This window comes from Mobula birostris, chromosome 6 (assembly GCF_030028105.1).
Source record: "Mobula birostris isolate sMobBir1 chromosome 6, sMobBir1.hap1, whole genome shotgun sequence".
NCBI classification, from domain to species: domain Eukaryota; kingdom Metazoa; phylum Chordata; class Chondrichthyes; order Myliobatiformes; family Myliobatidae; genus Mobula; species Mobula birostris.
Genome location: NC_092375.1, coordinates 50,174,729 through 50,198,753, shown reverse-complemented (window position 1 = coordinate 50,198,753; position 24,025 = coordinate 50,174,729). Strand labels below are relative to the sequence as shown.

The 24,025-nt window shown below is 39.6% G+C and overlaps 1 protein-coding gene across 7 annotated transcripts in view; it reads right to left on the bottom strand.

The window, feature by feature from the left end:
• bcor (BCL6 corepressor) overlaps window positions 1-24,025 on the bottom strand; it is a 302,269-nt gene that overhangs the window by 86,043 nt on the left and 192,201 nt on the right. Inside the window, exon 1 of one of the 7 annotated variants that reach the window (XM_072260468.1) lies at window positions 22,528-23,151. The exons of the other annotated variants lie outside the window; for them this stretch is intronic. The gene's annotated coding sequence lies outside the window, so the exon portion shown is untranslated. Of the gene's footprint in view, window positions 1-22,527; window positions 23,152-24,025 lie in introns of those variants that run through there. 7 annotated transcript variants of the gene reach the window in all.

Below are 24,025 nucleotides of genomic sequence, written 5' to 3'. Positions count from 1 at the left end.
TAAATTATAATGTTGATACCGAGTGAAATAAGCCACATAACCAGCTCGTGATGTCGTTGGGATAGTTGTATTAACTTATTAATGTGGCAAAGCAATATTTTATATTTCAAAATGTGAATACAATTAGTCGACCCTAGGCGAGAGATTGGCTCCAACTTTTCTCAGTCCGCAGTGATTAAAGGCAATACTAACATCGCATTATCACCAAGAACATTGCCACGGGCACCTATAATTTCTTCATCTGAGGGTTACATCACTAGAAATCTGAATACGACCTGCATTTCGTCTAGTTGGATCAGCTGTTTAAACGTAGGTCAGACATTATCATCTCGGATCATCGTTTTGAGGTTTCAGTTAAAACAGTGCATTGTTTATCAATGTTTTTAAATTGAAGATAGAAGTCCAGGAATAATTCAACAGGGAGTAGTGATTAGGGAGATTCTTGATACTTCATCTGTATTCCTCCCTCCCCAGAGGTTTTAATTTTATGCACACCGCACTGTGTGGCGTCTGGGTCTGCTAACTCATAAGTACTGTAGGAGAGCAGAAAGTAAAAAGACCACTATGTCAGAAATTTCCAATGTTGCTTCAACCAAATTTTAGAAATTCTGCTAGTACTGTACTCCATACATGTCGATTATGTATACATCTATATCCTTGCTTATACGTGTTTTTTTAAAATCTGCAATAGGCACATAACACGGGCCTCCCTGTTAAGTAATGTGATCTCATGACACTACTTGTAAGTGGTACCAGCTGGCAAGACAGTTTTGTAAATAAACGAGCGATCTCTCCATGTCTGCGGTATAAGCATATGTACGGATGGATGTAGTTGTGTATTTACACAAAATGAAGAATGTTTTAAGCTGTAAAAAATGTAGTCGGGACCCATTGTCATGTCATGTTTTATTATTAATCTGCCTCTTGACCTTTTCGGGAGGTCAACGGCCGGCTGCTCGGACTGTGTAAAACTTTCTCCGCAACTACTACGTCGATACATCATTTGGGGATGGAAGTGCGTTTACAGTTAACAATCCTGGGCCCGCTTTACTGGAACCTGAATTACAAATACTAACAGGTTCTTGCCGGGCAATCTCTGTTTACATTAGTGAGTTCGTGCTTGGCTATAGCTTTAAGTGTCCCGTTTGGAAAGACATGTCGTGCATCCTTGGATGCGTGATTGTGACATAACAGTTGAATCTATAAATGTTTGAAAGCAGAAAGACGACATTTTGAAAGTGGAATAGCATTACAATCTGAAGACTTTGCATACAGGTATATATGCAGAGCGAACGTGCACTCCGTGCAGTAACAAACTGAGCCGGTGTGGCGCCAAATTCAAACTGTGTAAGGAACCCCAAACTCCTTTACGCCAAAATGTATGAGCTGCGATGCTATTAAGAAAAGTCACCGTTTAATTCTATAACTGGCCCAGGAAATGCGCGCGACCACTTCTCTGTAAGTACGTGGTTACAACTGCTATTTCACGCGAGTAAAATCCAAATGATAATGGCTGCGTGTTTAATTTGCTACTCGAGAGGGCCCTTAGAGGAATTAAATTTGTGGGCAGCTGCATCACCATTGTCTAAACGTTTAAATTAATTGCAGGCAAGCATAAAGGTGTCAGAAGGTCTGCAAATAAGAAGGCATAAGAATCAGATTTTGACAACTGATTTGACACCACACTGAATTTACACTCCAGGAAGTCTCGCTCAGTTTTGCTCCAGTCAGGTCAGGTCACGGTTACCAATTCGCGTCACCATTAATGGTTATACATAAACCTTGGCAGAAATGCAAAAGTTACTACGCAAATGCACCCCTATATGGCCCTGATAGTTGGTGACATTTTCGGAATGGATAGCAATGTCATTGGACCACGTAGTATAAGAACGCCATTTTTATATGTCTTCTATTACATTTATTTTTATTGTTGAACATGTAAACATTCCTACTATAATTATCCCTTGTGCGAAGTAATTTAATATAACAAGTTAAAGGATCTACGTTAATAGTGGAATCCAAATAAAACGGAGTATTTCCAGAATGAATCGACATTACAAAGTAAAACATGAAAAACAGATTTTCAAAGCCAAGAGATCAGCTACACTGCAAACTAGCTGGACGCCGATTAACTCACAGCATTAATTAGCACAAAGCAAAGCTGTAATCCATTGTCAGAGATAACATTTATGAGAGAGATCGTTTTTTCCTTCTACACACTACTATTTTTTTAAACTGCAATTCATTACTTACAGTTACATAGAGGTGGAAAAGGTGCATGTATTGTTTTGAGTATTGGGAAATCTATATTGCAAATGATGCATTATTTTATGAACGTATTATACACTGCAGATGGAGTAATCATAATCCATATTCACAAAAGATGATAGAGGTGTTCAGTTCAAGGAAGGGAGAGAAAGAGGAGGAAAAAAAACAGGAATCTTTTTGCTTCAATCAAAATGACAGCCATCTATCAGAACTGAAATGAAATATATTTTACACTTTCTGTACTATTTGGCAACATTAAACTTTAATCGGTCAGGTATTGTTAAGTTTTAATTCCAAATTTCTGACACTTAAGTATTTTAAACGTACACACGTGCGTGTGTGTGTGTGCGCGCATGCAATTCATAGTGCTGAAATTTGACAGCATGTCTTTTATACAAAGAGAAATTTAGAAATGTTGTGTTCAAAAGAAAACAATGGAACATATAAACAATTATTGGATTTCATACCAACCAGGGTTACTTAAAAATGTTAGTAACTAGTATTAAGGTGCTGTGTATATAATATGGAGCAGTAATGTGTGTACCTTATAAAGTAACTCCAGCAACTGATTCTAGGTCAAAGAGGAGAAAATCTGCAGAGGCTGGAAACCCAAGCCACTCTCCCCAACTTTTTGTATGCTGCATCAACGACTGCATTGGGGCTGCTTCCAGCACCCATGCTGAGCTTGTTGACTTCATCAACATTGCCCCCAACTTCAACCCTGCCCTCAAATTTACCTGCTGCATTTCTGACACCTCCCTCCCTTTTCTCAGTCTCTGTGTCTCTATCCCTGGAGACAGTTTATCTACTGATATCTTTTACCAACCTACTGATTCTCACAGCTTCACTGAGAACCTACACTCCATCCACCAGAAAAAGCAGGGTCTCCCAGTGGCCACACATTTCAGTTCTTCTTCACATTCCCATTCCAACATGTCAGTCCATGGCCTCCTCTACTGCTGCAATGAATTGAATTGAATTGACTTTATTTCTTACATCCCTCACATACATGAGTAAAAATCTTTATGTTATATCTCTATCTAAATGTGCAATCATAGTAATTTATAATAATTTATAATAAATAGAACAGTCAATGTAATATAGAGTACACTCAAATCAGCTTGAGTTCATCAGTCTGATGGCCTGGTGGAAGCAGCTGTCCCGGAGCCTGTTGGTCCTGGTTTTTATGCTGCGGTATCGCTTCCCAGATGGTAGCAGCTGGAATAGATTGTGGTTGGGGTGGCTTGGTCCCCAATGATCCTATGGGCCCTTTTTACACACCTGTCCTTGTAAAAGTCCTGAACCACGGGAAGTTCACAACTACAGATGCGCTGGGCTGTCCGCACCACCCTCTACAGAGTTCTGCGATTAAGGAGGGTACAGTTCCCATACCAGGCAGTGATGCAGGATGCTCTCTACTGTGCCCCTGTAGAAAGTTCTTAGGATTTGGGGGGTCCATATCAAACTTCTTCAACCACCTGAGGTGAAAGAAGCGCTTTTGTGCCTGCAGCCTGCTGGCGATCTGACTTCCAGCTGTACAAGGCAGGGTCAACGCCGAGATCACTGAGCTTCTTGTTAAGCCTGGATGGAACTATGGTGTTGAATGCTGAACTGTAGACCAAGAAAGCATTCTCACATAAGCATCCATCTTCTCCAGATGTGTATGGATGGTATGTAGAGCAGTGGCTATTGCATCATCTGTCAATCGACTGTGTCAATAGGCAAATTGTAGGGGTCCAGTTTGGGTGGTAGCAGGCTGCAGATGTAATCCTTGAGCATTTGCTTATTATTGAGGCGAGTGCGACAGGACGCCAGTCGTTCAGGCATCTTACCTTGGTCTTTTTAGGTACAGGGACAATGGTGGACACTCAGGTTGGAGGAGCACCATCTGGGTAGCCTCCAACCTGATGGCATGAACATAGATTTCTTGAACTTCCAGTAACTGCCAACCAACCCAACCCGCTTCACCATTCCCATTCCTGTTTCTATCTCTCATCTCCTTACCTGCCCATTACCTCCCCCCGGTGCTCCTCCCCCTTCCCTTTCTTCCATACTCCTCTACCCTCTCCTGTCAGATTCCCCCTTCTCCAGCCCTCTATCTCTTTCACCAACCAACCTCAGCTCTTTACTTCAGCTCCTCCCCTCTTCCCAGTTTCATTTATCACCTACCACCTTGTACTTCTTCCTGCCTTCCCCTCATCTTCTTGCTCTAAATTATCATCTTTGTTTCTCCAGTCCTGATGAAGGGTCTTGGGCCAAAACATCCACTGTTTACTCTCTTCCACTGATGCTGCCTGGCCTGCTGAGTTCCCCCAGCATTTTGTGTGCGCGTGACTAATTCTTGGTGATGATATTAAGTGATATGGGTATAAATGACGTCTTTACTCCGATTCCATCACTCACATGACTTCACACAACAGGGATTATAATCAGCAATGATCCCCTTGTAAATTATTCTATATATGAAACTGACTACTAAGTGTTGAAGAACTGGTTGACATAAAGTCATTAATAAATGGAATTTTATGATTACTTACAATAATTTGACGATATATTGGTAAACTTAATCAGACATGAACAGATTATTGGAACTGGGATATGATTAAGATAGGCAGCACAGAATTCTGGTATTTAAACTGATTTAGGACACAAGTGGAAATGAGCAGCTCAATGGAAAATGAGGGAGACACAGGGTCTTATTCTTTTTACAGCTGCTTGTTGAAAAAGTCAAAGTATATTTTTTGTTAAGCCAGTTGTTCAGTGAATTTAACTCATCTAATTTCTTTATATAGCAGCAACATAGAGATCTATATTTATTCAGTCATAAAAGTGATCAGCTTGGCTCAAAAACATAATATTAACTATAGCATATCAATCTCCCATCCAGCCAGTTAATTACTACAAAACCTCTCAATCCATATTATGTTTTTTGATGGTGTATTTGTGAACCAGCTACATCACATACATCAAGCAGTGATATTGAAAAATGCAAAATGACTACCATTGGCAAAATTTCCCACTAGTTAACTTATCTGACCACCAAGGTGAGTAATCAAGGATTTAGTCAAAACTTGATTAGTTTTATTTACAGGACCACACAGATGCCTTCCTATTTCACTTCCTGGCTTATGTCATTTTGGTAAAGGCAGGTTAGCATGTAGGATAATATTAAGAATATTTCTGTAAAGGCTATGCTTTTACTCCAAAAACAAACTTTCCCATTTATACCCTTCAGTAGAGATCAAATGTTATGAACAGAAAGTGTTACAACCTATAAACACATGTAGATGCTGGAAATCTTGAGCAACATGCAAAACTGGTCAGGCAGCATCAGTGGAAGGGAATAAACAGTCACTGGTTCAGGCCAAAGCCATTCATCAGGACTGAGAAGGAAGGGGGAAGAAGCCAAAATACTCTCTTATTCTGACTTCTTCTCCTTTCCCAGTTCTGGTGAAGGCTCTTGACCAAAAACATTGACTGTTTATTCCTCTCCATAAGTGTTACTATCAGCTGTTCTTTTGATTTTTAATATCCATGATTGTTTGGGATGCTGCATTATGTTCAGATGGCTAGGTCACCTTATTTATAGGAAAGTCATATTCAAGAAATATATTTTACACGAGGAAACAACAAATCACCAATTTAAAAGTCTAATAGTATCTTTAAACTAATAACATAGACAGGTATCCAGAAATAAAGGATAGCGTGTCATTCATTACTGTTAATGAGTCTATTTTTCCCCAAAGTACCTTCACGTTAAACACAAATGGAGTTAACACAATGTAAATTAAATCAAGTCACAGCACCATATTCCTAACTCACTCTTGGGACCAGGTTGCACGTCACGTTGCACAAGTAACGTGAAAAAAAATGTATTGCTGGGAAACACCGTGCTTGGTTTAAAAAATCACTCTGATAGTTTAGTGATTTAAACAAAAACGATCTAAACAGCGTTACTTTTCTAACCATGCGCGGGCTAGTCCGTGTAGATTATCTAATAGTGTATTGCTTCCCGTGCCTTTTTTTCTGGATAGACAACAGGCTGATTACGCGTGGGGAATTTGCTAGAATTTATTATAGGACAAGTTATCTTGCCGACCAACCCTAGTAATTATTGCACAAGGCAACCAGTTCGGGGCTGTTTGACAGCTGAAAGCGATACATAACTTAGGGACGAGGAGTGCGCCCGGACACATCACGTGCAGCCCACTGAGAAATGACCTTGAGGGCTGGTCCGTAAACACATGTAACCTTTGTTCTAATCTGTTGGCGGGATCAAATTGCCGGTTTGGAATAAAAGGGGAAACGCTTGGAGAAATTTCACTTTCAGTGTCTGACCGATAACTCTGCTGAAAATCTACACCAGCGAATTGGTTAGAGGGGTTCTAGCACGAAAAAGAGACCTGGTCTTTTCTCATTTAACAGCCTTCTCTTCCGATCTTTTCTGCGGTAAATGCCTTATACATTTACTCGCAGAAATCGTTGATTCTTTCTACTTTAAAATGGCGGCAATCCGCGGTTAACTAGACTTATATAAGTCCGTATTTACAATTTCAAAAGGGGGGGGGGCAATTTTTCCGTTGGCCACTAGGCGAAGTAGAAAGTTGCAGATGTGTAAAGTTGTACCGGAAGGCTTTGACAGACGGAAGGTACAGAGCAGTGTTTAAAAAAATACTCAATTTGTCACTTGGAATTCTTGCATGCTACGCGGAACCAGAACTCGAACGTCCGGACAGACGGACACTGTTGAGTTCTAGCCACTGAGGAGTGAATGTAAGACAGCGAGGCTGCCATGCAATAAACTCCGTCGGTCAACAAGAATGCGGCTGGATTCATTGTGATCAATAAACCAGGTGGACATGGGCGTGTGGATTTGCAGATATTGCTTCTTAACATTTCATTTACCAACCAGTCTCGCACTGCTCTGCGATGGGATTAACTTTAACTACAGGACTTTCTCCATTCCGCACAGACTCCGCGCCATTTTAGAAGCAGCTCCTAGTCGCCAGACACAACGAAGCTCGGCTCCATGGGGACTGAGTTCATTTTCCGGTTGCGCTGCCCTCCCTTCACCGCAACAGTATAATCGCGATCCTCGCGCTCTCGCTGAATGTGTTGCATACCCCTTCTAAACAGGATAATCAAATTCACAATGAAAAGCTGGTTGGCTCAAAAACGCAGATGCCAGTCAAGACCGCCTGAAAACAAAGATAAATTCGAAGGGACGTTAGGAGATATTGATCGCGGATGGTTGATTTTTGCATAATTGTGGAAGGCAGGCAACTAGCTGTATTCCCCTTTGACGACGCAACAGCTTAGTCGGCAAGATCGATTAGCGGAAATCCCTGAGGGGACCAGAGAGTAGTCTGCAGAACTCCACCAGGAGTATCCAGCGATATTCCTTTTTAAACAAATTTAACAGCCCTTTTTTTCCAGTTAATCAAGAAGAAAATACTAACACGCGGTGAACAAAAAAAAGCTGATTGTTCTGGGAGAATACGGAATATGAAATACTCGATGTCAATTGGACATCAATCAACTAGATTTCGGACTTCGTTGAGAGGAACTTTAAAGGGATGAGCTGGAGTCACCAGAACCGTGTTGCTGGGAGAGCTGTAAACCTAGCTTGGGATTTATTTATCTCCCGGTCCAGTAAACCTCAAAGTGACTATTCCTATGAATGTCTCTCACTAGCTTTAGCCGAAATGGCAGTCAGGTTAAACTGCGGAACCGGTTCTCCTTTCCCTACAGCGTTGGCGGAATCAGCAGCTCAGCTTTCCGACACAACTTTGAGAAATAACTGTCGTATGGACAGAAAATGCACTCTGGTTAAAGTTAGTGGATCGACAGACTTCCGATTCAGGTTAGCAGCGACTCGAAGTTGGCAGAAATTGGTCAGCGGAAATTGTAATGGAACTGAAAGAAACGTCCTCTTTTAGTTGACTGACCTGAAGCAATACAAGATCCTAACAAAATTTACCAAGTGACTCAAAACACAGCCCCGCCCGCTTGACAAATAGTTTCAAAGCTACCAGCCATCAATACGACATGCAGATCGTGCAGATATATAAAACAGTATCGATTGAAGAGTGCAAATTCGCCTCTGCCATCTCGATAATAAAATGAGTCGTATTCAGTCAAATGCTGGAACAGCTAAAATGCGCATAACATGATTACCCTATACTTCGGTTCTTAATTAACCAACACCCCTCCCCCAGTCTCCTTATCGAGACAAACACAGATCCTTATTCCGACAAAAAAAAATAGCAAAATGCTGTTAATCCACAGCAGCTCGGGCACCATCTGTGGAGAGGGGGTAGAGAGTTAACATTTCAGGTCAATGTCCCGATGAAAGGTCATAGTTTGAAGCGTTAACCATTTCCATGATGATTTCTACGCTTCCACTAGTTTCTGTTCTACTGAGAATTCCAACATCTGCAGTACGTACTTTATTTTTCCTTATTCTGTCTCCCTTAACTAACGGGGGGCAGCAAGCAACCCTTTACTTCTCTCCAGAGATGTCAGGTGTTAACAGCTTGTATTTCGGTTATTTCAAGATTACCATCAGGATATTGATTTAATCAATTAACTCCCGTAACTGCTCCAAGTTTTGGCGCTATTTCACTCAACCGACGGTGGGCTGAATGGCCTCTTTATACAATTTCACTTAACTCAGGAAGTTGTGGACTACACAAGTCCCAAAGCGGGATTTTTAAAAACATAAAGGCAGTATGGTGCCGCCCGCGTATTCTGTGTCCATTTTGGGTTTCTCTGTTTAAAACACTGAAAATTGAGTTACGTTGCGGGAGTTAAATAGATACTTGAAACCTACGATCTGTTTCACCACTTTAACCGAGTCTGGAGAGACGCCTTTGAAACCCCTTGGAAGAAAAGTAATTCCGCGACTTGTCACTAGCACTATAGTAACACTGCAGTGTAAATTCGGTATAAAAGTGATCAGAGGTGTGCTAAAGCTCGTAGACGTTTTGGAAACTTTCAATCGTTAATGAATGAAAATCAGCTTCCTGGCCAACAGATCTGCAGTTCCAGACAAGCAGCATAAACTTGGTTCTGACTGACTAGAGCCAATAATACAACTATTATCACAACATACCATAAAGACAAGCCATTGGGTTCAAATGGTCCATACGCCGATGTTTATGCTGCAACCAACCTCCCCATACTCTAAGCAAGTCACCTCACCCTGCTAAAATTCTACTCCTTATGGTCATGCTCTGCACCAGTTTCCCTTAAATGTATCAATACCATTCCCCTTAATCCCTTCAGGTGGTAGCAAGTGCCACATTTTCACCAGCCTCCTGAATTATTAGGTTAGTTTGCATATACCGCAATTTCGTTGGTTTGAGCAATGACAATAAAGTTCTATTCTATTCTATATGCTGGACTTCTGCCAGAAGTGGAATATCTCTGGGCCTCCTCTAATGAACCTCTTCAGAATGTTGTAAGTTTAATTAGAGCACTTTCAATCTTTTTTCGCTTGAGAAGAGAACCGTCTATAAATAAATTACACGTTGTTTAACAAAAATTGTTTTACTGTAATGTGACCATATTTTTAACAGCAAAGAAAAACAAGCTGGAGGAATTCAGCGGGTCAGGCAACATTTGTGGAAGGAAATGGGCAGACATTTCGAGTTAACGTTTCAGTCCGGATGAAGGGTTTCCAGCGAAACATCCACTGTCCATTTCCCTCCACAGATGTGTCTCTCAAGCTTCTCGTTTGTTTCTGCAGATCCACCATCTGTAGACTCTTGTGATTCTTTTTTTTAAAATACACGGACTGTCAAAACCACACTTAGAATTAATATGATCAAGATTGGCAGGTTAACGACTTCGTGTTTACTTTGGGTATTTTGACAGTTCAGACTAGAGTTTACCTTCTTATTTAGTAACTGGGATTGAGAAGAATACGCGCTAGCATGCCTCACACGTCACAACCCGTCACGTTCAGATGGGCACGGTGGAAGCGTTTTGATGCGCAGTTCATATTATTTCCAGTTTATCTTTACATATAATAGGTTAAAGGAAATAATATTAGGGTAACTTTCTGTTCTAATCTTCCCACTGGTGAGTGCAGTGAATTACTACGTCTGTCTGCCTCAGATTGTAAACATTAGCGTTATCCATTGTCTTTAGCTTTCTCTTGGAAATATTTCCTTTTTGTTTGGTTGTCCAAAACAAGACACGGTAACTGCATTGTAGAAACTAAAACTGACATATTTCAACTTTTTTTAGTAACAAGGTAAATGTAGCGAGAATTTCAGGTCAACAGATGGGAGGCGTTTTTGGAGCGACGGATAATCTGAAAGGGTTAATCAGCAACTCCACGTACCCACGTAATTTTATAAATAAATAAAAATCAGGGCTTCTTTTAAACGCCACCACCGATGATCACACTGGCAACGGAGCCGTTACCTCTTTAAAAAAAAAGACGAGCGGGAGCTGGCATTGAAGGCCGTCTCCTGGAACAGATGTCAAATTATTTCCACTCGTCTCTCTCTCTGGATCACCGCTGTAAAAACCAGACTACACATTCCCCTAGATGAAGACCACGAATCCGCCCAACAACAACATCATTGTTCTTATTGCTTTAGAATCTACAGCGGCAGCTGCTTTCTCTAATCACGAAATCAACCCTATATATAGAAAAGTATAATTTGCGAAAAAACAAGCTGATTTCAAGCACAGGCACAAGACTTTGAATGAACATGGCCCATATTTCCTCGCAGTATTTTTCAATCAAACCCAATTGAAGGATTAATCACATCAAATTACAGGGAATTTCTTTCATTGGACATGATAGAATCTTTGTTAGCGAAAATACACACAGCTCTGAAGTTGTGGTGTTGTCTTCAGTACATTAGTAAACCTACCACTTCAGAATGCGCCAGGCATCCATTCCTTTCATATTACAATGTGTACCCTGTGCAAGAGGGGGGAAAGCAAACCAACTGCGTTTATTCTCTAACTTATACCGCATGGGCTTGCAGTCAAAAACCGTCCACACCAATGATAGAACATCTCTTGGGCATTAATATTAAACCAAAAGAGTACTGACAGAAGTATAATTCAGTTGTTAGAAATTTATTCTCGGTTGTGTAGGGTTACTTTTATTTTAAATATAGCCATCCATTTAAGGGCTTGGTGCGAGACGTTTAAAATCTGGTTCCCATATCTTCTCCGCCTGGCTGCAAATCACAAAACACGAGCTCGTTCAAATCTAGGCCGAGCGTGATGATGGTGTATGTAAGAATGTGCCCGAACTGGCTTCAGAAATCCACTACATCCAATGCATTGAGACTGCGTCACCAAGGGCCTCTTCTTTTACAAGAGCATCCTAATTATTTCAAATCAGTGTTACAAATCTACTTGCGGACGACCAATAAACTACGCACTCATTTTACCCGTCTTCTGGCGCCTGTAACACCTGTGTAATTAAAACTGAAAATGTTCATTCGGCCTCACGTGATTCACACGTCCTCCTTTGTAAACTCATTTTAATCTTCCACTTTTCATAACACATCTGTTTAAAATGTGTCGTTAGGCAACAAGAAAATCCTCAGTTGTCACAGTGTCTGTTTTACGTTCCTGCTTTTTTTCACGATTGGTGTTCAAAGAGCAAATAAATAATTTATTCCCTGCACGTTTTGAGTGCTTTGTGTAAATAATTTGAATCGCATTTTAACAAAAAGGTGCATTGAAATAATCAGGGTTTATATGGGCTCAATCATCTCAACCCAATGTATTACCAAACTAGTGATCACCGTACGCGTGGATACTGGGTATTGCATTGAAATAGCTGTAACTTAAAAAAACTAACATATTTATATTTGTGATAGGTAATACAATTGTCTCATGCTACTCAAAAATTAAGGATACCGTTAGCGAAGTTCGCCGTCTGGACTTAATTCTATCTATCCGATAAAGTTAAGCCGCTGCGCGCATACACACACAACCACACACACACACGAACGTCGAGTATATATGTCAAAGAATAACATGGCACGTTTCATAAACGATAACGGTATTATGTGGTTCCTAAAATGTGCTATCTCAGTCAATCACCGCAAGAACAACTCGATATTCACAGCGGAGGCACAGGCAGCCAGTACCCTCCAAAGAGCTCAGCGATCCGTGCCTTCTCGTCCCTTTTTCACAAAGGTTTTTTTTAAACGGCTCGCGATCTCAGGTTTCAGGGCTGGTCTCCCAGGGGAGGCAGGAGCGGAGTGCGCTTCAATCAAACCCTGACTTCTCCTCTGGGAGCCGAGCCTGAAATCTGATCTCGCCCACTTACTGCCTGCCTCATTCCATGCGCTTTCTTTGGGCGTAATAACCTTTTAGTTTATTGTAAACACAGTTGGGAGGGATGCTCGATCTTTTAACAGGATGTGTTGATTGTGAAATTGGTGTCTGGTGCATTTACTGCGCTTGCCCGCCGATATAAAGAGGCAACATGCAAGGCCGGCGCAAGTAAATATATAATCATACAGTCTCATGATTAAATGGCTCCATGCATTCAGAAGGCCCTGTAAGAGGCCACATAGGCGAAGAGCTGCTGATTCGAAGGCAACGCAGACGTTCCATGCAAAAGTGAGAACAGATTCTGGATGTGTAATTGTAAAAATTTAAAGAAGTTGCGCAAAGAGCTTAGCCATTCCACTCTCAATACAACCTGAATAAAATGGATAATTTCAGCAAATGGTCAAAATGTGCGTTATTTTCGCACCACAACTCAGCTGCATCAATATCCAAGGTGGAAGAAAATTTGAACCCTACGTAATCAATTTGAGCATTTTGAGCGTAGTGAGGAATTAGTATGCTCACAGAAGCCTTTCCAGGCAGTGATTTTTATCATAAACACAAGAGATTCTACAGATGCTGGAAATCCAGAGCAACAAACACAACAGGCCAGGTAGCATCTATGGAAATGAAAAAATCTCCACGTTTCACACCGAGACCTTTCTTTAGGACAGGAAAGGAAGAGGGAACGACACCAGAATGAAAGAAAACGTGGGGGGAGGGGAAAGAGGACTGGCTATAAGATATGGCAGCAAGTCTGGGTGAATACATTGTTGAAGAGTCTGTGGGCAGGGGAGATCACAGAGGGGGAACAGAAAGAGAGGGAATTTCATCTTTTTTTTAATTTAATAACCAGGAAGGAAAGAAATTGCATTTTACATTTCCACATATCTTCTCAAACTAGAATCAGAAACTATTAATCTGGCATATCTATTGGACAAGTCCAAGTTAATCAAGCCATGATCCAGAATCAGAAATTTTCAAATAATGACAAGCTTGTAATGAAGAATAGGAAAATTTATATTGCATTTAAAAGTGAATTAATTGCTTTCATTTGAAAAAAAAATCATAACCTATGCCACATGACCATAAATTAAGTGGATACACATGAAATTTCAATAATGTATTTTGCAATGGATGTTAAATTCAGTGGATGTGCATCACTAACATTTGCAATTACTCAATCTATTTAGCACTAAAAAGTAAATGAAACAAATCAGGACAACGTCGATCTACATTCAGATTCTCCGTTGCCTTTGTGTCTTGAGGCCTCCAATAAATTTAATCTGCTTTCAAATTCAACAGGGCTACAACTGAACAATTTTGTGTCTGCTGGCAACACGTGCCCATACATGAGGAAGTGCTGCTGTGCAAATATCTGTCCCAAAGTTAACATCCAAGAACAACAACCTGCATTCCAAACTTCCCATAATTTGCTACAGTCAAGATTGCAAGACAAGTATTAGACTGAAACATTTTAATTCATATCCAATGTTTCTATAAATAGAACAATATTTAATTAAATGTACATCTTCTAGAGGAATAATAAGGATTATAATAATTAAATTCACAATCTTCTGCTGTTGACAGGTTGCAGAATCCATAAGAAATGCCAAAAAACTCCAAAGGGCAAGTGTGAGTGTGAGCAAGTGATTAGGATATCTAGCATTTTTTAATTGAATGTAAAAGGATGGATTATGATTTTGGGGGACTGAGAAGACATCTAGAATAGTGTACAGTATTGGTCTTCTCATCAAAGGATGGATGTAACAAGGTTGGAAGTAGTTGAAAGAACATTTACTAAACCAGCATCTTGAATGAGCAGTTTGCCATATGAGGCAAGGTAGACTCACAGGGTCATAAAAGAACTACAGCCAAAAAGAAAACAGCTCCTTCAGCCAATCTAGTCCATGCCAAACTGTTACTGTACCTAGTTCCATCGATCTGCACCTGGACCATAGCCCTCCATGCCACTTTCATCTATGCACATATCCAAACTTCTCTTCAATGTTGTAATCAAACCCACATCCACCACTTCTGCTAGCTGATCATCCCACACTCATAACACCCTCTGAATGAGGAAGTTTCTCCTCAAGTTCCCCTTAAATATTTCACCCTTCATCCTTAACTTATGACTTCTAGTTCTAGTCTCACCCTTCCTCAGTGGAAAAAACCTGCTTCCCTATCTACACCGATCATAATTGTGTATACCTCTATCAAACCTCCTCTCATGTTCCAGGGAATGATGTCCTAACCTACTCAGCCCTTCATGATACCTTCAATCTTACTGATATCTTTGTTGTTGGTAGGTGACCATAATTGCATACAATACTCCAGAATTGGCCTAATCAATGTCTTGTACAACTTCAACAGAACATCCCAACTCCTGCATGCAATATTTTTATTTATGAAGGCCAATGTACCAAAAGCTCTCTTTATGATCCGATCTGCTTGTAACACAACTTACAAGTAATTATGGATCTGTATTCCCCGATCCCTCCGCTCTCTCAGGCTTCTAAGTGCCCTACCACTCACCGTTCAAGTCCCACCCTAGTTTGTCTTCCCAAAATGCAGCACCTTACACTTGTCTGCATTAAATTCCATCTGCCATTTCTCAGCTTATTTTTCCAGCTGGTCCAGATTCTGCTGCAAGGTCTGATATCCTTCCTTTCTGTCTATTATGCTCCAGTATTGGTACCATCTGCAAATTTGCTGGTCCAGTTTGCCACATTATCATCCAAATAATTAATGTAGATGAGAAACAACAACAAACCCAGCACCAATCCCTGGGGCACACTATTAGTCACTGAGGCAACCATCTACCACCATTCTCTGGCTTCTCCCACTAAACCAACGCTGAATCCAATTTACTACTTCATCCTGAATGCCCAGCAAATGAACCTTATGCACCAGTCTCCTTTTCGAAGGCCTTGCTAAAGTCCATGTAGGCAAAATCCAGTGTGTTTCCTTTACCAATGTTCTGGTAAACTCAGTAAGATAGGTTAGACACTACCTACCATGCACAAAGCAACGTTGACTATCCTTATTCACGTCTATTCAAATACTTATATATCCTATCTATTAGAATGGATGGGTGCACTAGTCTTGTTTCTGCAGTAATTTAGGAGACAGGTCTTGCTTGAACTGTATTATATCATGAAACGTGAAAGTGGAGGGGATGTTTCCTCTTATGGAATAATTTTCTGCAAGGAGACAGGGCTTAAAAATAAGATAACACCCACTGAAGTCACAGAAATAGGACCTCCAGCCCACTGACCATCAAACACCTATTTACACCAATCATACACTACTCCAATTTAATTCTCCCTAGATTTGCATTAACACCCTCCTCCACATACATACATAATTCTATCACTTCCCCACATTCTAAAAGAAATTTACAGCTTTTAAGTTGATTTACCAGCCGATACAGCATTAGGATGTAGAAAGAAACATGAACATCCACAGGAAACCCACATGTTAATGGGGAAAATGCTGTAACTCCAAAAGGCAGTACCAATTCTGCTTGCTGTGCCACTAACTCTATTAATTGCCACTCAAGATGGAGATTATCCAATTTATTTTTCTCTGTCAGAGAGTCCAGAATCTTTTGGAAACTACTTCCTCAAAGGGTGGTGAGAGCAGAATTCTCACACTTTTAAGACAGGCATGGATGCAGTAGATTCCTGATATGCATTGGAGTAAAAACATACCATGAGTAGATGGACTGTTGAGATGTAGTTACCACAATATCACTCCTGATCTTATTAAGTGGCAAAGCAGACTTATTAGAGGCCTTTTTTTCTGTTTCAAATTTGTACATGTTATGATGCTGGATTCATAATTAAAACTTGTTGTCAAAAATGCACAGCTTGAAACATTGTCACAACTTGCCACATAGCCTATATTTTATGTTGTTTTTACTTTTTACAGTTTTAAGTGATTGCAATAAGATTTCTCCACTTCTAACCATCCCGAATGTTGCAGTATTTTGCCAGTTAGAAACGAGCAAGTAGTACCACTAGAGTGCATCCACTGATATAGACAGTGTATCCTTTTGCATTTCATTCAGAACATCCAAAAAATACATACAATTATTTCAGTCTTAATGCTCGTTTGAGAGAGGTTCTAAAACCTGCTCCATAATTACCAACAATGCAGTTTATAGAGAACAATGCAAAGACAGCTACAAATAGACAAGACAGAAAATCCAGACTAATAAGTCTTTACATTCTTTTATCATCAAAGCATAGTCAGGAAGCTTCTGTCCAGCATGCCAGTTTGTTTCAAAGGTAGGAACCTTCACGCATAATCATAAGAAAGACTATTGCATGTAAAACAACACAGTAGACATCATTGTAGATCAAGACACCCATTGTACATCGCCTTATTTGTTAAACCTGATTTGAAATATTTGTTCATGTTAAAATACATGAGAAAGAACATTTGTAGGGGCTAAACTTCTTAAACATTCAATAGACTACCAAGCATTAAGGGACAACATCAACAAGATGCACAATTCAATTATAAGAGTAAAAATCAAGAAAAATTATTGCAGATATAAAAAATCTTGTTTAAAACAAAAAAAAAAGGCTGCAAATGCTCAGTCAAGCAGGGTTTGTAGAAAGAGAAATAAAATTAACATTTCAGGTCTATGATCTTTTCACTTGAAACATTAACTCTCTCTTTCTACAGATGTTGCCTGACCCACTAAGTATTTCCAGCATTTTCTGTTAGCTCTTAAAAGTACACAATGAAAACTAGAAAAATAACTATGTACTTCAAATTGAAAATATAGAATCTATTTTATATTGTCTAATTTTTATTTTGGCACCAAATTCAGCTAGCAGTCTATTGTATCAGTTACATCCAGCCATTGTGTGTTATCACATCAGCTGTTCCACATTAAGTATTCCTGACAACTGTTCCGATTAATAGTACTTTACACAAACCCTTATGCCATGGATATTAGCCAATATTATTTGAAGTGAAGTTACATCATATAATAGCATAATTGATAAATAGTGCTGATATTAGATGAATAAGGAAAAAGTGATTATACACTCTGCATTCAATTAAGTTTAGGCACTGAGTTCAATTCATGAATTGAACACATGGCTAAAACCTTACAGTTAAAAAAATCAGAGGAAAAATAAATGTACTACTCAATTCATCTTAATTTGCTTTAAAATTCAATGTCTAAGATTAAAATCTCAAACATTGAACAATGTGTTATGAAACAATTGTATGAAGGCATGGGCCAAAAGGCCACTGACCATGGAAGCTTTAAAAAAGACAATGGATTGTTTCTATTCTCTGAATTTCAGTACACAGTGTCTGACTGTATCATGTAGAGGAACATCATTTACTTTAAGTGAACAAAACTTAATGTTAAACATTCATTTTCATTCTTCTAGTTACTATTAATTAAATACAATAAATCTTCATTGTGTTGTATTTGCCAAGTTAAAATTAGACAAAGAACTGACCCTTGTAAACCTCCAATATTTCAATAACTGACAATTATCTTATGTGTACCATGTTAACCCATTCATTACGCAGAACTTCATCGCTGATTATGCCTTCTGTGGACCTTGTGTGATAAAACAGATTCAGTGGTCTATGCATCAATATGTTCACATGACAGGGTCTTTATTCTTTAACTAGATAGGCATTTCAATAAGATGCAACGTATGTCTAAAGTAATATTTTCTCATTAATGTTTTAAACACAACAAAAAGATGCATTGTCTCCCTTTCTGAATCTAACTATGCATATTTGCTCTAGATTTCAACTGTAACTCTCATTTTGAATTGACCACAATAGATGTCAATCAATGTACTTTTATACCTGCTCAAGTACTGGAACACCAATGGCATTAGGGTTCTGATCTCACCTTGAATTAGAAACACTAACCTAAAATTGACAGCACAAAGTTTATACAGTTGATTCTGACAAATTGGCCCATGGGTTAACGAGGGCAGCAGCTTATTTTGGCCAATTCTTAAAGAACAAAAATTAATTGAGAAAAGAGTTAGGATTCCCTTCATTTATTTGGGACACTATGCCATTTAAATGCCCAACAGTTTCTAACTACTGTCAGTCACATGCACTTGTGTGGCTGTTAGACACTAAAGCACGCTTACAGATAAGTTTTTAAATAGCCGTCAGTTGCTTGTGTTTGTGTTCAAAAAGCAGTGATTTTTGTCACTGATAGTTGGCAAGGCATAAGCAGTAAGACAGCTCAGAACTGTTCTCCTCCTGCAGTTTCAATCGTTCAGGTTTGGAGATGCCAGAAATGGCCAAGAGTGAAAATTAATCGAGTTCATACTTCAACAAATTAGGAATTATGAAGAATTTGAAGGTATTGACAATCATCTTGAATGTTACAATGAAAATTAAGATTTGGAGGATGCAATCATCAAAAGCATTGTATGAAAGTAGTACATTGTCTACACTAGGTATCTGCATTAACTTTGTTCATTTACATTCAACGAAAAGAAGACGTCAGAGTACACCGGCTCATTTCCTCCGTAGTTTGTCATTCCTTATCCTTTTTTAAAAACGATTTCTATGAAACTTCAGCAAATTAGGGCAGCCGCTAAATGGGCCAAATGCATTAGTCCCCACGTGTCCCAATAAACAGGAATCAACTGTATAACAAGATGTTCAAGTGTTTGATAGAAATCCCGAACTACATCACATATCCGCCTTGTGTAAATACGCAAAATAGGTAACAATGACTGAAAGCGATCGCAATTTTTAAAAGTCGACTTTAAATTTTGATACCAGAGCCTCATTAGCATTTATTTGCGTTTATTTAATTTTTGCGTCGCTATGCAATAATAACTGCAAGAGTTCTCTTGTAGCTCTGAATGGCGAACCAAATAATTTTTTCAGGGGCGATATTACAAAGTAAACATCCAGCCAGATATTTTGATAGTACGTATTTTCTCACGCCCCACTCTACGCACAGAAGATAGCTTGAGTTACGACATCGTGGACATTGCCCTAATCCCGAGGTTTCCAACCATTTTTAGGTCATGAACCCCTACCATTAACCGAGGGGGTCCGTGGACCCCAGATTCTGAACCCCGGCCCTAAACTGAATTATTTTAAAGAGAACATGGGAATAGATGTGCAAATTGAAAAATACACAAATGTTGCGTAACTCTATAATCTAAGGACGCCAACTTCTCCAAAGTGTCTTTTTCGTGATTTCCAGCCGACTGACTAAAATCATTGGCCTTGCTCAATGGTAAATCAAAGTTTGTTGACTTTTCTCATAAGCAGTTTACGTTTGTTGACGTGAAAATGGAATAATTAAATTCAAGAACAAATGTTTCCCACTAATTATGCTGTATCACATTCAGTGAAGAAACAGATATTTCAGGTTTCTATCATTGATTAGAGTGATGTACGTTGAACGGGATTAAACTGATGACATTGTTTTGGTTGAATGGTAGAAGCTAATGGTTTTACTCAAGAATTTACCCATTTATGTCCAAAAAGGACTTTTTTTTTTACCTGACTACTTTCTGGTCGTTCACCGTGACGATATACCTTTTAATTCCAACCTTCACAAATGCTTATTTTCTACTCAGTTCCGATTGGGGACTCTGGCCAGGTGGCGTTATACGTTGTCATAATATGTTCAACATGCGTCAATTGTGCGCGTATATAATGCTTCTGTGCAAGTTGTCTATTTTAAAATAGCTAATGATGTTGCCGATTTGAAACATAGCTGACGCCAATGGAATTCACTCGAGGATTAAATTGTTCGGCACAGAATGCAACTTGGGTGGATCCTGGTTGCACATTACTTCAAAAATATTCTTATGGTTTTGTCAAAAGTATAATTAAATTAAAAATCATAGCGATTACTACGTGATAAAAGTCCTAACTAAACATCAAATTCTAAAAAACAATATTGTCTACAAGTATTTAGCTAAATAAAAAGAAACCTGCTAATAATGCAAATAAAAGTTCAGGTGAACGAGTGTTAAATGGAGGTGGCAATCCTTTTGAATGGAGATCGGCAACACTGAGGTGTTTCCACTTAACGTCTAACAGCGTGGTGGGACTCTACTTAATTGTTGCTGACCAGGGCGCCCATATAGACTAACAAGAAAAGTTTTATGACCTCGGTGTTAAATAAAATTTACAAAACCATTAAGTCGAAAATACTGGAAGTACTAACATTTATAAATAAACATTTATGATTAATTTCCAGTTTTAAACAGGTAGCGTAGGCTTAATGGGCTTGCAGAGTAATAATAAGTTCGTCCTTTTACCAAAAAATATTCCAATCATGCAAATGCACAGACCTTGTTCACAAAAGTCAGCGAGCAGACAAAAGGCAGTACTGTCGGCACTTCTACCTCAATCAACTCTTCTTTCATTGGCTTTATTCATTTCAGCAATACAAAAAGTTCGAGAAAAGGCTGAATAACTGTGAAATAACCTATCAGACATCCAGCAATTGTATAAAAGTATTCTGAGAAATGCACGTGTTCGTACTCTTAAAATTCAAGTATTTATCATGGTGATAATCTGGTGATAAACGAGGGAGTGTGAATATACATATATATGCGCAAACACATACTCACTACACCCACAGCATGACATTCTCAACGAAACTTTCAATCCCTGATCACTTCGCTTAGAGGTCTGCGGTATGTTTGAAAAACAAGACGCATCTCGGAGTCCGGTTTACTTCCCCTCATCTTTTTTTTCCCCTGCGATTATCCCCGAGCTTGCAGAGAGCCGACCACTGTTGTCTAGACCGATCGATCATTTAGACAGAGACGTACAATACGGCCAAACCCTTCAATCAGGCAGAACTGGCAGTTACCACACGGGTACATGTCACCTTCCAGGTAACCAGCTAGCAACAGCACCTTCAACACCAGATCTCGCTCTAACATTTCTCCCAGACTGTTAAATGACAATAAACACGCTGAAAGGAAAACGATGTAGTGTTTATGCATTAATATTCTACAACACAAACACTTGATAACATTAAAGGTGTTTTCGCAATAACCTGCTTGATCAACATAAATCATTACTCTGCACCACAAGATCCATCACTGGCTCTCATCCCTTTTCGGTAGTCCAGTAACGTAAGCTGCAGCTTATTGGCAAAATATACATAAATATGGAGCAGCTTCTTTATTTTAAATGTTGCCGCCGCCCCTTTTTTAGAAAAAAAACTTCATTTTCTACTCGTGAAGTATACAGAATTACCGTTTCCGTTATTTTTGTTTACCGGTGTTAATTATGGAATAAAGATATAAAAAAAGATGCGATTTAAAAACATTTGGTTTACCACTCGAGCGGAATTCAGGTTTATCATAGCCATCGTTGTGTGGGGGGAGGGGGTCGTTTTGCACTGTTGGGCTTTGCACGAATATCCTTAGTGGTGAAGACATCCGTGTTTCTTTGTACAACAGATGCAGAGCGAAACAGTATTTGCGAAAGCTCTAGTTCTTCTACGGACAATGGCGAGCGTTTTACAACGAGCCTTTGCATTTAAAAAAAGATATAAAAAATTTGTTTGCAGGTCTACAAATCTTAACGGCTGGTTATAATAGGCCGCTCAATGTCTTTGGTAAAGCCGATGGATCAGATTGCGAACAGAATCTTGAAGTTGAGAACAGACCCACAAAGATCGCGCTTTGCTAATCCGAGTCTGGAAACTTATCCTGAATATTCACTAGATATGCGTATTCAAGCTAACGTATCAAAAACAGGCGTGTTTTAATTAGGAAATCTACTTTTACTGAAACTGAAAAACTAATTGAAGACTGCACAATTTGGGAAAAAAATGTTTTCACCCAGACAGTCTCCGCTTTCCGACAGTCATCGGCGCGGTCCCGCAGCGATTTTAGCGATTAGAAAAGCCCCGTCCATATCTACTCCGTTCACATAATCCCTTCTTACCTGGTTACAATCTCTCCACGTAATATAACCAGACCAGTACTCCGACGCCGACCTCCTGTTATTTTTTGCTGCATCCACGTGCCTTTATATTTTCTAATAGCCAAGAAAGACCTCTCATTTGCGAGTATGAAATGTGAGAGAAGCACGCTTATCACCCCACAAGTCCGGATATCCACCAAAAGGAGAAAAGAAAATCCGCTCTTAAAAGGAGAGGGAAAAAAAACATCAACGGAAAGGCCTTTTTCGCAGCTCTTCGACCCCTCTGGCTGCAGCTGAACGGTATGTTGAGCGCCGCGGCTGCTCGCTCCAGTTAGTCAGCCAAGGTTTCAGTGTAAATGTTCACTGTACAGGTGGAGATCGGCTGTGATCCTCTGGCACGGAACTCTTCGCAGCGCCATGTTGCCTTCTCACCAGATACACAGCAGCCAAACGATCCGGTCTATCGGTTGACGCTCACTCCATCGCCCCACATCCCTAACTTGTCGAACCTCGGGCTGCTGCTTTCTGGGGGAGGGGTGGGGGCGGCAGTATTGAAGTGAAGAGCCCTCTGGCAGATCACTGGCGCAGACGTGGTTCAGCGTCCACAGTGTTAGTCGATTTTTTTTGAATTTCCGATCCAGCCCGAGTGTGCAGCTCCACTCCGGGACTGAAAAAAACCCTCTTTACCCATAAGGCTAGTCGTTAACTTCAATTACCATAAACATCAACCTCCTGCTCGTAACCCCAATACCAAAATCTCTCACGCACCAGCAACATCGCAAACACAAATGAACACAGCCAGCATACCCCACAAAACGCTTTTAATTATAATATATTTTATGTACGGATACATTGCAAAATAACTCACGCTTGTATCATGATAGCGCAAGCTTCAATCACGCGAGAAATAAATGGCAATGCTGTTAAAAGTTTCTGTCCGCTGTATCATTCATTTCTTGGCTATGGACTGTGTAAAAACCATACTAACATTTCGACGTACATCATAGATTCCCAAACTAGTAAATAGTTAGTGGTGGTCTTTAATTTTTAAAAAGTGCCATTTACATTTATTGGCGGCTATTAACAATACAAGTGCCACCTGTACTGACAAGTAATTTAATGTTGAGTTTTAACATTACCTATTATATCTACGTACTTGGGTACGGTTCATGTATTTCATCTGTACGTATGAAGTTGTGATCAAAACTTGAAAGTCATAAACCAGTTCTATTCTTAATTTGTCTTTAAAAAGGAGATTGACTGCAAATCACGCCAATTAAGAAAAGACGTCGTGTTTTTATTCCATTAATTGAAGTTCAGTCATACTTCTTAAATTGTTTACAGACTTAAGCGGTGATGTGCTTCACGCATACTTATTCATTTGATTGTTGTTATGGGTACACAGTACAAGTAAAATTGTATGCTTTCCTGAACGAGCCACTCCATTGTTTTCACTTGAAAATTTACAGTATAGTACAAAATGTATATGACCTATGTACTTCAACACTTCCTCAGTATA